Source organism: Serinus canaria, chromosome 1 (genome assembly GCF_022539315.1).
Source record: "Serinus canaria isolate serCan28SL12 chromosome 1, serCan2020, whole genome shotgun sequence".
In the NCBI taxonomy this organism is placed as follows: domain Eukaryota; kingdom Metazoa; phylum Chordata; class Aves; order Passeriformes; family Fringillidae; genus Serinus; species Serinus canaria.
In genome coordinates, this window is record NC_066313.1 from 94353745 (window position 1) to 94368513 (window position 14769).

At 38.0% G+C, this 14769-nt stretch overlaps 1 protein-coding gene across 1 annotated transcript in view; it reads left to right on the forward strand.

Annotated features, from left to right (window-relative positions):
* The window catches only part of TBL1X (transducin beta like 1 X-linked), a 194100-nt gene that overhangs the window by 52876 nt on the left and 126455 nt on the right, over window positions 1-14769 (forward strand). Inside the window, exon 2 of the mRNA XM_009089642.4 lies at window positions 2029-2101. The gene's annotated coding sequence lies outside the window, so the exon portion shown is untranslated. The remainder of the gene's footprint in view (window positions 1-2028; window positions 2102-14769) is intronic.

Genomic DNA, 14769 nt, shown 5'->3' on the forward strand with positions numbered 1-14769 from the left:
AACCAAGCTCAGAAAGCTGCCTTGAGTAAAGGGCTACGAGTAAGTCCTGCAAAGCTGGGAAGGCACAGAATTAAGATTGCATAAATTATGTTAACTGAGCTCCCCTGGACATTTGCATTATGATCTCAGAACTTTATGGTCTTTCCAAGTGGAACAGATGTGAATGAAGACTGCAGCAAAGGACAGGATTCTGGAAATCTGCTTTTATTTGTTGTAGAAACCCCTAAGACAGATAGTGAATGGGGCAGCTCACAAGTGAGGGGAGATGTGTGTCACCTTAATTAGGAAACTAGGTGGATACAGTTTCTCCAGGAAATTAGTTAAGGTATTATAGAAAGCTAAATACTCTGAAAAAATGAGTTTTAGGAACCTGGTTGAACAGCAGAGTTTGTAATGCTCCCTATTCTGAAGTTTTCTTGTCTCTGGGATCACATGATGCCCTTGGCACGGGTGTGTTGTTACCTGGCAGCACCAAAGGGAGCTCTGTCCAAGAATGGGCATTTCTGTCCTCAGAATGCTGTTCTGCACAGCACAGGGTAACCTGGAGCAGTGAGTGTGTCGAGCTGTGCTGTGACAATGTGGAATGCAGCCACTGGGTAGAGTTTCATGACTCTCTTCTAGCTACTGTGTTCACTGAATGAGGTTGGGGTTCTGTGGAAAAAAAAACCTGTGCATTTTCACCTAATACAAAGTCAGACAAACTAGATTTGAAAAAGGGTGCCCAATTAACTGCAAATCCTTGGGGAAAAAAAACCAGAAAAAACCTTCTGAAGAGCTTACCTTAAAAATTTGTTAGTTTCCATGTCATTGGATGATACCTATCTTATATTAGGGTTTTATTTAGGGTGTTGATGTGTGTATATAGCTTATTGACTTCTGTTTCTTTAAACAGCATGCTTTCCGTACATTTCTTGTGGGAAAATATGTGCAAAAAACCTAGAAAAATCTAGGAAGTATGCTTACAGTCACTTTTTAAATTTCTGTTGACTTCTGGTAAAATCTTATTTGAAAAATTTTACCTTGCTTAATTTCCCAGTTATATATTTACTTGCATAATGGAGAAGACAATACATTATTTTCTTTTGATCTGATGTAATTGGAGCTGTATTTTAGGGGAGCTAATTCAATCTTATCTGATTATGTCCTTACCATGGTCAAAAGTAAGGCTGCAATTGCTATTTAAGGAGGCTGGTTACAGAGGTTGTGTCATATCAAATACATTGCTTTTCTACTCTCTTACTGTTAAATGGGCTGCTCTAAATTAGATGGTCTAATTCTGGAAAATTTGAATACGTGCAGGTGGACTTTTGTGTCAGCAAACCACACTTATTTAATTGGCGCTCCATATGTCTGCAAAAATTGGTTCCATATGGTTGAATGGCACATTTTGAAAATGTTTTTTTAATTCATACTAGTGCCAGGAGAAAGAATAACTATTTTTTGAGCTCCTTAACTAAGTGACAGTGCACCTGTACACGAACCTTCTTTCAATTTTTGAAGCAGTAATTGAATACGTAGGATTTGCTTGTCACATGTTAACAGCTTTAAGGTAGTTTAAATATATGGCTAACAAAGGCTTAACTGTGTGCTCTGTGTTTATACTCCTAAAAACAAGTGATGAAATATACCTAAACCATCCAATCCCACCATCTATTAGGTTGAATTTACATGAGTTTTCTTACAGAAAACTCTTTCATTTAGGGTCATGGTAAATCTAAATATATATATATATATATATATATATATATATATGTATATATATATATATATATATATATATATATATATGTATGTATGTATATATATATATATATATATATAGTGGTCAAATAAAACCCAGTTTTTTACATGGGGAAAACAGCTTTGAGTTTGCTTCAGGTTAATCATATTGATGAGAAATAATCCTGTGAAAAAAACTGGAGATCTGAATTTTTAAATTGAGGCCATAAAAGTTGATATAATCAAGACATGAGCTTATGAGGAGTAATGTAAATTAATTTTTTATTTGTTTCTTTTTGTTGTGCACAGGTACCTAAGGATAGAACTGGCCTGAAGGGAAAATCTGGGGCAAACTGGGGACCTTGACTGTTCTTGCACCTGAGTAAGTGAATACTTAGTGGAAATCAGCTTTACAAAATGTTAAGACTTTGAAATATTTTTCAGCATCTCCATGCCTAATTGCAGTTGTAACTTTAGGCAATACTTTGGCTTTTGAATTGACAAAGACCAGAAGTGGTCGGGTACCTGCAAGGGAGGGAATGGGCTGTAGAGCCTTCAGTGCTTTGCAGTACGTTTTGTTTTTATTGCTACCCTTGAAGTCTCCACAGAATGAAACATAGCTCATAAAAAGGATTCTTGGTATTTTGATGTTTTGCCTTTGCAGTTATTTATCTTCAGACTAATGTCTGAGTTTTTTAAAGCTTAACTTGATCTTGCTGGTTTGTAATCATAGTAAGGAACTGAGACTCAGCAGAGCTGAAGGTCAGGCCAGGTTAAATATGAGGTCATCAGAGGGTGAAGGCTAGAAGATGACCTCGTGGAAGGTTGTCTTGGTAAGGATGAATGCTCATTTCATGAGGAGTGTTTTTTGAGACAAAAACTATTGTCTTGATTGGGTTTGCTTTCATTAAATCAGGACAGTGACAGCTATTCTTCATCAGCCTGGATGGGGCATGTGGTAGACATTCCTTGGTATTTGGAATCCCCCAGTCCCAAACCCAAACTACACAGTTTTCTGAAAGGCAGGAAGACTATTTTCCATTTATCCACATAGCTTTTTTTCCTGGCAACCCAAGCATTATTCTGGTTGCAAAAAATTATTTTATATGTTGAAAAGGTACATTGATGTGTTACTTATTATTTAATGCATTTATTTAATCATACATATTCAAATATGACATTCAGTAATATTAATAAGCAGATAAATTTTCTATAGCATGAAACTCCTTTCTACTAGTAACATGGTTTTAAAAATGGGCAAGTTAATTGAGTTTTCTGAAACAGTTGCTGGAGCTGGAGCCTTTCTTCCTACTGGCATTTCTCATGCTAAAAGAATTATCTTTGGTTTTAGAGAGCTTTACTAAGCTGAATATCCTTACTGGTATCTGCATTAAATTTTGAAAACTCTACCTGCCAGCTGAAAGTCTCTCAATTTAATCTGGTCTAAACTTGTTACTGGTGTAGTTTATTCCAAATCTGTGCCATGGTTTATTCATATTTTTCTCCTTCATTCATGAGCTTACAAATTGATATCCATCACATCACTGCATAAAAAAGTGTATTTCATTTTGCTAGAGTATTTATTGTGTTTATCCCTGCAGTAGAGTAGTAGACAAAAATGTCTCTCATTGCTTTCATTATTAAAGATGTAACCTAAAAATGTGCCAGGCTTTGTGAGCTATGTCCACATAAGACTTGTAATTCGTTAAGAAATATGTCATGGTAGCATTTAGCATTATCGTTCTTTTGTTTGTCAGTTAGGTGAATTACAAATAATGCCTGAGACTGTACTATCAGTAACTGGTTGCTTTCCTGTTTTAGCCATTCTCATTGAAGTTCTGGTTCCTTGCCTTACACTCGCTGTGTATGGTTTTAGGAATTAAGTCTCTGGACTAGTGAACAGGTGTAAGGTTTATTAAAGAAGAGAAGTTCAGTGTTCTTAAATGATAGTGGCATGTTTTGAAATCCCAGTAGGCTCAACAGCTCTGTTTTAAATCCAGCAGGGACCTTTGAAAGAGGTTTTTTTGCCTTGTTTCTTTTAACTTCTGTACTTACATGAAGCAAATGTTTTCATTTATTTCCTGTGTTATCAGTCCTACTCTGCATATTTTAGTCTATTGCTCTTGACAGTGATGAAAGGCAGCCATTTCCCAACCTTTTATATTTTGGGTGCTACATAAACTCAGCTGTTCATTTTGGGAATATTTTCTTCTCCTGATTTGCTCCTGTTTCCTCATTTAAAAAAGGCAGCACTAGAAATTCCAGATACAATTGAAGTCTTCTTGGAATTGTAATTTAGATTTTGTGCTTATGTACATGTGACAGGAGCTTGCCCACACAAAAGAGGCAGTCCTTCTGCTGGACTGAAGGCCCTGTAGGTGTAGTGACAAAGACACCGTGTCAATGTTGTGTTACTTTGTACTTGAAAATTGTTCTAATAAGGTAGAAGTCGAGAACTAGTGAACTAAGAAATGGGGATAATCCAATTGCATTGTGTAGTGTGTTCCTTCATAAATATAAGATTGATCTCTGGGTGTTTTACCCAGTTTATTATTTGCCAGTTACTGTAGTTACCGCATCACCTACAGATTTTCTCATTCAGACTTGAAATTGAGTGCCTTGGGGCAAGATTTTCTCTGTTAAGCATGAAAATGAACTGGCCTTGGTTTTGAGAGCATCCTGTGTGCAGCAGTCCTTGCTCCTGCTGCTCTGCAAAGATCACCTGGTTTTGTGCAAATCTACATCTGGGCGTGAAGCAAGATAAGTGTAGCAGTGATGTAACCCTCCTCCTGCTGGCTTCTGTCCTTTCCCAGGGATTGGTAGGTATTATCTGTGCCCTCTTCAGAGGCTGAGGTGAAGCTGACTGCTGCTGGTGCTGCAGCCTGTTGATACCGTAGGATGAAGCTTTTTCAACTTCTTTTAGCAGTTAATTTCACAGAGTTTGCTTTTTTTTTTTTTTTTTTTTTTTTTGGTAAATCACAGTGTATGATTTCTGACAGCTTTTAAAGATGTCATATGCTCTGCTGTTTATAGTGTAGGAGTCTCTGGGGATTTAAAACTTTCTCTACAGTATCTCTCTCACAGAGATCAATTAAGTTTCTAATTAAAGTTTTATCAACCTAGCATCTATTGAAATCCTAAAAATGTCAGTGTTTCTTGAGACAAACATAGGAAGTTTTCTAATCTCATGAGAAAATTTTTATTGAGGATTGTTGGGGTTTTTTTTTATATTTTTGAGTGTTTCTTTGTTGTTCACAGAGTGGTGTTTGAATAATGGAAAGCTTTAGCAGCTGAAATTTTTAATGAAAAGTAGCCAAACAAATTTATGTAAATAATTTTGTTGATTAAAATAGCTTGTTCTCAGCTAACAAAACTGTAGTTGCAATCCTTCCCCATTCTTTTTGTCTTTGAAAGTCTACTTATTTTGGTCAGACCTAAAATGTTGATGACAATTATATCTCTTTGTTTCACCTGAAGCCTTTCTTGCGTGTTTGGAAAGTTGTTTATCACTACATCTGAAAGGTACCAAAGTCCTGAGGTGGGGCCTCAGCATTAAAATATATTGACACTTTTGCTTTATAAGGCTGTAAACCAGATAATTCATCACTACTGGCAACCTGGATGTAGATGTAGGCTTTTAAAGAACAAGTTGTTATATTACAAATTCCTTGGGAGGGGAGTGTTTGTTTTTAGGAATTCCTGGAGAATTGAAGCCTATTAGGATGGTGTTGTACATGTAATAATTCATGTAGTTGGCCTAAGTTGTTTTTTGGTTTTTTTTTCCTTTTAAGGTCTAAGACCATTTAAACATTCTGTCATAATCTTCATAATAATTAGTAGTATCCTCTCTGCAAACACAGAAGAGAGGGGGAAGCTTTTTTTTTATTTTTGCAGTGTAATATTCTCAGTATCCAAATAAATAAATGATAGTGTGTGGCATGATTCACATGAATAGCAATGCAGCTGTATTGCTGCTGTCTGCCCAAATAGCAAGAAATGAGAGAGAAAGACGGGGTGACAGGGGGGATATGAATCGTAGACGAGAATTGTGGCATGAATAAATTGACACTGTGGTTTTACTGGGGGGACACTCATTACAGGAGGCTTCATCTGTTTGCTGCTTTCCCATATTTAGAAAGCATCTTTAGTGATCCTTTTTGCAAACAGCTCATGCAGTAACTGGCAAAACAGAAGCAATTAGTGGTGTAATCTCAAAGGGAATCTCAAGCTTCACTTTAAGTGCAATGATTAAATCCACTAAAATGATAACCATTGCTGCCAAGAACTCCTGTAATTGGCCACTAATGTATTTTGTTGTAGCAATCAATAACTGCTGCATTTCATGCACAGAATTAGTAATGCATACACGTTTGGTCAGTAAAATTGAAATCCTGATAACCGAGGGTAGAGGGGGTGGAAGGAGCACAGAGCTGGAGAGCTGAAATACTGCTCTGTTGATAGTACCTAACTAGAACTGTGTGCTTCAACAAAACAAGTGTCCTACTGTGCTGGAATACAAATGGCCTGTCTGTGGCAGGATATAGCAAAGACATTTGGCAGAGAGGGATTTGAAAGCTTCTGGCATAATGTAATTGAATTGGCCATTTCTTTAAAGATACAGCAAATTGTTTGCTGCAGCATTCATCATCATAAGGAAGGTCAGACAGCTTGCCAAACATATGATATTCATAATAAAAAAGTAAAACGGTGACGCTTATATTTAAACACAAATCATGTTATCATGTTTGTAAAAGCTGGAGAAATGAATGGGAATATTTTTGGTGGTGCTGAGCACTAGTAATCTAAGTAAGACTGTAATTCAAGAGGGGCACAGCGTCTAAGCAGAGAAAAGATCCAGAGGGAAATTTAGCTACTGAGCAACATATGATCCCCCTGATTTGAGAGGGTAGTAGGTGTGTTTTGGCAGGATTATTGCTGACTCTCTCTTCTGATCACTTAAGGGAAGATAAACTTGTATGATCCTATTTTTTGCCTTTTAAGAAAACAAAGGAAAAAATAACAAAGAAGAAGGACTTGAGTCTTTAAAAAGAGACAAAATTAGAACAAAGCGTTGCTGGGGGTTTTTTTGGTCAGTTATGCTGTGACAAAATAAGATGATGCAACAACCTGTAGCATATCTGAAATGTTACATGAAATGCTCGGTATTGGTGTGCTGGGAAACCCCTCTCGAGTCACATCCAGAACCCTGAACGTAAATTGCCTGGTGGCAGGGGCTTTGGGCCGTGCAGTGATGCCTCTGCAAATGAGTAGCTGTTAGCTTTTAGGTTCTAACACATTCAGGAGACTGGCATTTTGATTTCTTGCACCACTGCACCACTGATAGGGTTGGAAATGGGAATCAAAATAATTAGATTGGATATATAGATCCCAGCAAACCAGCCAAGAAAGCGGCTGGGCTGGGGAGGGCTGCTCTGAATTCTAAAATGTGCCAGTGCTGTTTTTATGAGAGCGTGAGGACGGGAGGAGTAAACTAGAGTGCAGATGCTCACCATTTATATTCAAAGCATGTAATAAAATAATTGAATGTATGCTTCCTCCTATTAAAGCCTGTTAAAATCAGTAATAAAGTACATTACTGTTGTATTAAAAAGGGAGCACAATTTTTCAGGTAATATATCTTAGTTGTATGCATAGTGTACAGATAAGCAGACTGGGAAGTGGTTTTTTACATTGTCCAAGTGGTACAGGACTGTTCCATCAGTTCATTTTCGGTTACTTGGTCCAGCAGAATCCTTGCAGTATTCTGTCTGGCAGTTTTTTTACAGGCCAACAGTAATTTCCCTCCAAAAAGCCTTTCCTTCTAGTTCCTCAATATTTTTATGTAAAAACCCCTACAAAAATAAACCACCAAAAAAGCCCCCACTTTCCGTGTACTCATTCTTGAGTTTCCATAGCTGTTAGAAAATGTCATCCTTTTTCTATGCACATTCTTCTTTTAGATATTTGTAAACAATTATTCCACTATCCCTTTGCCCACTTTACCATTTTTCACCTGTAAAAAAATTGTCTTTCTTTACTCAAATGTCATTTCTTCACCTTTTTGCTTTTGAGAGACTCACCTTCATTTAATCAGGAGATTCAGGAGTCCAGGTTCTCCTAAATCTGTAGAGATTTTTTTCTTTTTAAAATTCTACTCTCTAGATTGACTGCCCATAATACTTCCTACATCATTTATATCTCAGTGCACTCTCTCCCTTCCTTCCCTACCTTCCTTACTACTGATCTGAGTTTTTTTCATACCAAACATGTTAAATCTTGCATTTTCCCAAGCCATACCTTGCTTTCCATTTGTATTTCTATTTTTACTTTTCATTGCATTAAATCCTATGACCTTTGTCTGCAACATCTATCAAGTCAATGTTGAGGATCCATCCAGAACAGCCTATTGGTTTGGGTGCATGCCTGCCATGAGGAAGGCAGTGGTTGCAGTATCTCCTCTGCTTTGAAGCCAGATGCACAGGACTGTGTCTCTGGTAATTCTGTATGATAATAAAACATGAGAAGTACTTGCCTACTTTTGCAGAAGCCTGTCCTGCATGCTGTCCCTAAAATACCAACTGAATCCATAAGAAATACAGCAGTTACTGGCTCCAGTGGTCACTGGAAAAAGCTATGTTAAACTGTTTCTGAGCTAAATATCAGCATTTTGTTCCTGTTTCCCTGCTTTGGTCTCCAGGAAGTCTTAGGTGTTAGTTTTCTTATTATTGTGCTCTTAATCCATTCATAATTTCACATTACCCTACTCAGTTGTAAAGACAGTGATGAGGAAAAGCAAGGTGATGTCTTCTTGTTTTAATCTGTGCAAGCCCATAATATCTGAAGCTCCTTCTGCAGTCATCATTTGTGCATCCTGAAGGTGTCCCAGTCAGTTATTCCATGGTTTGACATAAGATTACAAGACTAACAAATAAAAAGTGTGTTGGCTGTCCATGTGGAATGGAGGCTATTTAGCTGCTATGGGAGTGCAACATGGATGAGTGGTACTCATACCAGGAGCTCTAAGAATGTGAGTTTGCTGCTGAAATAGTTTGGTAGTTCTGCAGGAGCTAATTTTTATAGTAGAAAACATAAAATCCAATCTTACTTTGTTCAAAGAAGACTGAAATTATGAGTTGGCCATCATCTGGTAATAACCATGTGAAGATTTATAATATGAGAAGGTTCTTTTTGTTTGGATGCTACGGAAGTAAAAAGATGCACTGGAAAGAAGAAAAAGAAGAATTCAAGCAGGAAACAGATTTTGTTATTCCCCCAACATTCATTGAAGTTGAGACAAGGAATTAGCTGAAATTTTTACATCCAGCTCAGATGAATTTCTAAAATACAATTTCTTTCAGTGTGTTTAATGCAAGAATGGAATGTTTGAATTTCAAAACTTGTGTTTTTGAGGAAACCCAACAGAGGTAGGAGGTAACTTGTGTCTCTTGCTGGATTCTTTCTTATTAAGACCTTCAGGTAGTGTTTGGGCTTTCATCCAGGCTGGTTATTTAGCTCAGTTGATGGTCACAGGTTTCTGGAGGGCAGTTGCAACACAGTAGTTGCTGTGCAAGAAATAGTTCAGTAATGCTCCAAAGGCCAGCTCTTAAAACACGCAGCTCACTTACAAGCCCATTAAGGATTGACCTGTGTTGGGAGTTTATTTAAATGCTTGGCACTGTTCTTTAATATAGGGAGTTTGGGGAAAAAAAATTTGTTTTTTAATAAATTTTTCCTTGACCTTTACCTGCAGCAAAATTGGCTGGCAGTATCACAGCAGGTCTAAATGCAACATTTTATTTATGGCATTAATTTTATAGAAGAACAAACGGAGTTTGAAGACAGGAAGAAATGAAAGACTCCTTAGCTGTTTTAGATTAATAACTTGCTGAATGTGAATGAATGCAAATGTCACTGACTTGAACAAAGAGATCAAATTAAATACCTTGGGCAGGTTTCACAATGTCTGTCTAAGGGGACTGCAACACTTGATCCCTGTGTTCTGTCTGCTGCCATTGAGACAACAGTATAGCAGTGTAATGCACAGGTAACATTTTCTGCACCTTTTTGAGTGTTAACTGCTATTAAATATTTCCTGTTCCAATGTATAAATAACCTCCTTGATGTGAATTCTAGGTAAAGAAAACACGTTGCATATTTCAGCACCACACAGTATAGCATTTGTTTTATTTAGGAGACCTGCAGATATATTTAATCTTCTGATGTGGATTTATTAAATCATACAATACAAACATCAGGACATGTCATATAACTAACTTGAATGTGCTGTAAGTCAGGATAAACTGGCCTGTTTGTTCCTTGCCTGCAAGACTTTTCTGTGCTTGTCTTTTCCTTGGTTATTGGAACTGAGTTTATGCCCTTCTCATGCAATAATCTTCAGAACTGAGGATGTTCAGTGAATGTCTTACCCCTTGCAACTTTTCACTGATATTGCACATTTTATGGGATGATTTCTTTTGCTGTACAGCTAATAACTCAGCGTGTTATTCTGTGTTCACTTGGCTTTTGAAGGCCATCTTAAAAATATGCAAAAGAATATTCAAATTACTTTCCTTTTTCTGATCTCTCATGCTAACACTTAGAAAAATGGTGAATGGTCACATCTTGTGAGATAGTATATAATCAGGGATTTTTTTTTTAAATTTCTGAACTGGTAAAGCAGTTTCATTTACACACAAACTTAGCTGTAAAGAGATGAATATGTTCAATTATTTAAAAAGATAAGTATTGTGGCTGTGTAGGACTGAATTATACCAAAGTATGTGGAAAATATTTTTCTATTTTTGAAAACAGGAAAATACCCCATTGTTTTTTATGTGTTTTTGGGGGAATATGGTTTGAATCTTGCTTTGTTACAGTAGCAACTTTGTTAGATTTTCAAAGCATTAGTCCTTAAATGAATAATACCCTTCTGCCACCCATGCAGTGTTTGGGAAAATTTAATTTGTTTAGGAAATGATAAGTGACAACACTGATATCTCAGCTCCTTATCTTGGGAAGTGCTCCCCTTATTTTCCTTTTCTGTGCCCCTCTCCAAGAACAAAAGCAATACAAGAATGCAGATGTTGAAAGGCACGAAAATGTGCTTAAAGTATTTTCCTTCTGTCTTGGAACAATGGCTGCTGACAGCAGAAGGCTTGCTTGCTTGTTAAAATTAGATTTGAATCATCAGTGTAATAGCAGTAGGAAATTGTAGGATGGAAAGGTGCCAGGAAGCCTATCTATATCTGCCCTTTTGGAGAGAGGGGGGGCCTGCCATGGCTTGAGCTGTCTGCTCAGCTGAGTGAGCCTGCCCTATATGACAAGTACTCCTTTAAGCATCTTGAAACCAAAATTGTCCTTGAGCAGAAACCATTGAGGTGGGATCCCAAGAACAGACAAAAGCACGACAGTGCAAGACAGCTGTTACAGCTTAGGCTTCTGAAGAGTTTGTTTCTTGTTGGTTCCTTACATCACATTTAATTGGGCCCACTTCCATTACCTCCCACCCATTTTCCTGTGCTAGGATAAAAAAATTAGATCTGGGGTTTGGGACTTTGGTTTTTGGGGTTTTTTTAAATTATTTTACGATTGTAAAAACACTGAGAAGTTTTCATATGTTAGTTGTGAGTAAATAAGAAGATGATGCTTGCTCTGAAGCTGCATCAGAGTCAGCATCATTCTTGGCTTATTCTGTTTCTCTTCAGTTGTTTTAAGGCAGTCCAGTGCCCAGTTGTTTCTTCTATGCAGTCATTATCTGTTGGCTTTGCAGTAACCCAATCTGTGGAACACAGTGACCTCTCTATGCACCTTAAAACCATTCACAGAAATGGTTGTAATTCTGCTGATGCAGAATGCAGCTGCCCATTTAAATCTCCTTTTCTTACAGAGGGGATGGTTATGTCTCTGCTGTGTACTGGCTTCTGTTTAATTTCGAGTGCAGTTTTTACACTACTTCCATAAGCAGCTTACTTCTTGATTACTTCAGGGAGTGCTTTGCGTGATACAGCAGTAATTGATATCAGCTGAAGTGCTAAATCTACCAGTCCCCTCATTTCAATTAGTGCCAGTTGGAGATGGCAGAGCCAAAAGCAGGACTGGGCCTGGGAGACGACTCTTGCTTTTGGAAATTATTTCGTTTGCTCTCGTAACAGAATAAGAATTTTCTGACCTTCTGGTTATGAGGTTGTTCTTGTCCTGGGATGGCAAAATAAAATCAAAGTGGTTGTGTAGGGGCGATTAAGGAGAAATTTTAGTTTAAGTGTTTAATGATATTTAGTGCATTACTGTTGTCTGCATTACAGTGCTATGAGTGCAATCAGATATATTTTTAAATAAATCTACATAAATAACTGGGTTATAATAAATGCAGCATTGGTTTATATCTTTTACTCCATTTAACACTGTTTTGTGTACTTATGTATCTATCTATCTGTATATATCTGTCATTTTTATATATAATGTTCATTTACTTCGTGGAGAAATAAGCAGTTCTACAGCTGGCTGTATTGTTTATGGGTATTATTTAATTATTGGCAAATATTTAGAAGGTACAGTACCACCATAGTTTAATGAGACTGCTGTAGCAAATTTGCTGGTACACAAGAAAAAAATGAAAGCAGTGCCTGAGCATCAGTGGCCATCTTAACTTGACCTGCTTGTGTGTCCAGCTTTTAGACCACAATCCCTACTCCTGCACATGTATCAACTGTTCAATGGGAGAACATTGCGTTATGTGGAAGATTTGCTGGAAGTTGCTGGTATAGTTGTGATTGAAAAAGTGGGTAGGGTTTGATCTGCCTTTTTCCCCCAGGGTCCTTACAGGCCAGTAGAGTGATGAAGTGTGAGGTAGGCCTCTGATGACAGTGGTTTGTACTTGTTCTTTTCTGTAGTGAGTCAATTGTTTATTGTTCTATGTGTCCTGTACCATATTTGTAGAGAGTTATTTGCTGGTTTCTCAAGATAGCAACACGAGCCATTCACTTAAATAGCCCAAATGCTTGTGTTATATAGATCCTTTTTGTAAGTGTTCTTCCTGTTTGTCTTGTAGGTGTCTTTCAAAGTATGTAAATCTAATCTATAATATTAAGGGATTTGTGGCCTTAGTACTTACATTTCAGTTCCATGCAGCGCTTTGTGAGATTGCATGTACTCTTAATCATATTGTTAGCCATTATCATCTTTAAGCACATTTCATGTCCCTTGGGTGTCCACCTACCATCTGTTCCTTTATCCCATTAGATTTCCACCAGATTTCTCATTTTTTTCTCTAGCATACTGTGCTGGAACAAAACCTTCCTTATAGTTTCCCTCATTGATCTCCCAGTTTAGTCTTAATTACCCAGCTAATCAGATTACAATGACTCTCTTTATTTCTTACCTCCCTGTGCTTTCCAGTACGACCAAAAGCATGTACTTCATTTCTGCACATGGGTATGTATGTGCATGAAGAATATACAAGATTCTTCCAAGCAGTGCCTTCTGTCCTGCTTGCTTTGCATGGAGGGTATAAAGACACCTAATTCATCACAACTTCATCAGCTGCTTGGCTTCCACTTCCTCCTGTGGACCAAGGGAATCCAGCTCTTAGCAGTTGACCTGAGCCAATTCAGAAGCAGTGCCCTGCCCTCCTTCCCTTTTCCTTGGGCTGTGCTCCCATCCCAGGTGCTGTCAGCCCAGCTGTCCTGCTGCTGCCCGGTGCTGAAGGATGCACAAGGAGCTTCCAGCCAGCTCTGCAGTCTGTCCCTGACACATGGCAGCCACAGGCTCTTAAATAAGCTTAGGCTGGCTAATAATACACAGTGCTGAGTCACTGCTGAAATGCTTTACCTTGCTGTGCACCTTTTGTAAAGCAAACCATGGGCAGATCAGGTGTGCCTCAGACAGGCTATAGCTCACTGTCCCGGGCCATTAAACTATGAGTAGTGACTCAGCCACTTGTGTGGAGAGGCGGGGAAGGCATCTGTGCAGCATCACCCCTGCAGGCGTCTGCTGCCACCCTGCTCTGCTTGAGCATCACTGCTTAAACTAAAACCTGGGAAAATACTCTCCACACTCAGAAAGCATCTTTCTGCTTCCTTTAAAACCTGTGAGAAATGTAGTATTCTGGGAAGATGCATGAGGATTATTTACAAACCTGGTGACAATTCCAAACAACTGAGAGAGAATGTTTACTGTTAACTGGCATTAACTGACAATCCTGCTTGGGGAACCATTGTTTTATAGGGCAGGAAGGGTTCATCCATTTGCTGCTCATTTTGTATTGCTGGATCAAAGCTTGCCTGATAAAACAGCATGTTTTCAAGGCTAATGAGCTCAGTCACTCCTTGGTTTCTGTCCATGTACTACAGGAAATAAACCGTATGGAATATTACTGTGGAATATTTAGGTTCATTTATAAATACAAAGATTCATGTGTACAAATTGGCTTCACTCTTAATTGATTTAGAATACTTGATTAGACAACACAGCTGAGCCAATGTAACTCTTGCTGCCACTGAGGGGTGGTTCAGCCCTCACTTTTGTCTTCCTGTCCCTTCTAGCCATATGGTGCTGGTCTGACTCCTCAATCCAGTGCTGAACTCCTTCCTTCCTGGATGAGATCAAGCCATTTTATCTGGTTTGATGGTATGAAACAGGTGTGGGGAACTGTGTGCTTCATTTCTGGAAATGATGTTTCAGCATGAGGGTTGCAGGTCTAGTGAGAAGCCTCTAGTGCCGAGAGGTATATGAGCTAGATCAGCATGGGTTCGTTCTACTTACTGTTTGGATCAAGAAAATGATTAGTCTGGTTTTACATATGTCTTCTGTGATACATTTTTAGATGTTACCACCTGCACATCATATCATAGTCTTGTGGCAGGGAAAAAAAAAAAAAAAAGAAAAGAAAGAAAAGAAAGGCATTTTTAGCACAGATGACATGATTGATAGATCTGTGGTTTTACGTACTTTGAATTTTAGTGGAGTGAGGAGACTTTCTACTCTAAAACTTAAGCTATCTTGCATTTCCAAATAAAAGATATTTTAAAAATGCTTTAGTGCATCAATACTTGG